The sequence below is a fragment of the Schistocerca piceifrons genome, chromosome 1 (genome assembly GCF_021461385.2).
Source record: "Schistocerca piceifrons isolate TAMUIC-IGC-003096 chromosome 1, iqSchPice1.1, whole genome shotgun sequence".
Lineage (NCBI taxonomy): Eukaryota > Metazoa > Arthropoda > Insecta > Orthoptera > Acrididae > Schistocerca > Schistocerca piceifrons.
Window position 1 is genome coordinate 441,887,545 of NC_060138.1, and position 2,187 is coordinate 441,889,731.

General features: G+C 45.8%; 1 pseudogene; it reads left to right on the plus strand.

The window, feature by feature from the left end:
* The first annotated feature begins 390 nt into the window (after positions 1-390).
* On the plus strand, positions 391-508 carry LOC124726710 (annotated as a pseudogene).
* Positions 509-2,187: the final 1,679 nt, after the last annotated feature.

Below are 2,187 nucleotides of genomic sequence, written 5' to 3' on the forward strand. Positions count from 1 at the left end.
TGGATGGAACTATCAACGTAATTAGTTTTAGCGTAACGTTTACAAAAATCGTTCTTCTTTAATTACCCTCAAGAGGAGGGCACGCTTAAATTAATAATGTTAACGACATGGCCGACTATGCTGGTGGCGTAATAGCCCAGTCAATAAATACCAAAAAAGGCCGAATATCAGGAAGAGCTCGCGTAGATGGAAACGTATGTGCAGTGGTAGGAGGCAGTGCCAGTGCCATACTTCAAATCATGTTTCGCGATCAGTGTGACGGTGGACGTGCGTTTCACGGCCACTTTTGTACGTTTTTCTCGAATAACTCGAAAACCATGGCCTCCTTCGAGAACGTATCTCAGTACTACATTAAATTTCCTACAAAAATGACCTGTTCGGTTTTTCTGTGGCAACGGCCTTGCCGCAGCGGATACACCAGTTCCCGTGAGATCACCGAAGTTAAGCGCTGTCGGGCGTGGCCGGCACTTGGATGGGTGACCATCCAGGCCGCCATGCGCTGTTGCCATTTTTCGGGGTGCACTCAGTCTCGTGACGCCAATTTAGGAGCTACTCGACCGAATAGTAGCGTCTCCGGTCACAGAAAACCATCATAACGACCGGGAGAGCGGTGTGCTGACCACACGCCCCTCTTATCCGCATCCACAACTGAGGATGACACGGCGGTCGGATGGTCCCGATGGGTCACTTGTGGCCTGCAGACGGAGTGCGTTTGTTCTGTAGGACTGATAGTCTGCGGGTAGCAAGCGGGAGAGTAAAAAATCTCGCGCATGGTTTTTGAAGGCCAGATATAAGACTGCAGTTTGCGTAAAACGTCGGTAGGGGCACCTGAGTCACCCTGTATGTGTAGCAAGGAATATGAAGCTAAATTAAGGGTGTTGTAATGCACTGCAGTGTGTAACAAAAATTTACATTCAAAACATGTACACTGAAGAGTCAAAGAAACTGGTAGATGTGCCTAATACTGTGTAGGGTACCTGCGAGCACGCAGAAGTGCTGCAACACGACGTGGCAGGGACTTAAATAATGTCTGAAGTAGTGCTAGAGGGAATTGACACCATGAATCCTGCGGGGCTGTTCATAAATACGTAAGAGTACGAGGTGTTAGAGATCTCTTTCGAACAGTACGTTGCAAGGCGTCAGAGGTATGCTCAATAATGTTCATGTCCGGGGAGTTTGGTGGCCAGCGGAAATCTTTAACCTCAGGAGAGTGTTCCTGGAGCCACAATGTAGCAATTATGGACGTGTGGGGTGTTGCATTGTCCAGCTGGAATTGCCTAAGTCCGTCGGAATGCACGATCGATGTGAATGGATGCAGGCGATCAGACAGGATGCTTACGTACGTGCCACCTGTCAAAGTCGTATCCAGACGTATAATGGGTCCCACATCACTCGAACTGCACACGCCCCACACCATTACAGAGTCTCCAACAGGTTGAACAGTTCCCTGCTGACATGCAGGGTCCATGGTATCATGAGGTTGTCTATGTTTGGTACTGGCAGACTTTCTTGCCAGGAATGCTCTCTTTGCCAGTGCTAGACTGCTTTTTTTTATGTCCTTGCTACGTTTGTCATGTGTTATTTTGCTATCTGGGTAGCAGAATTCCTTAATTTCGTCTACTTCGTGGTCCCAAAATGTGATGTTAAGTTTTTCCCTGTTCTCATTTCTGTTACGTCCCGTTACTGTCGTCTTTCTTCAATTTCCTCTCATTCTGTACTCATTAGAGTGTTCAATCCATTCAACAGATTCTGTAAGTCATCTTCACTTTCAGTGAAGATAATATGTCATCAGTGGATCTTATCACTGATATCCTTTCACCTTGAATTTTGCTTGGTAAATGCCTGACAGGAAAAAGGTCTGTACTTCTGCATTACATATACCTTGACGGGCCACAGATACAAGAGTTATTTATACTCAAGAGATGCAATTAATATAAATTATTAATACGTACTATATGAGCTTCCTGCAGGCGCTCGATGTCCGGCAAATCAGTGGGCCGGGAAATCAGTTCATGGTACTCAAATTACTGATGCACTGACTTTGCAGTGTACTATTATTACCAGACTCAACCCATCCCACCTTCCTGTCGTATGGGAAGATAATAAAGCATGAAAAACGTTGTAGCTACATTAATTAAGGGTTTCAGACTGCTTCACTATTTCATTTATCTAGGGACCAGTTTAGTC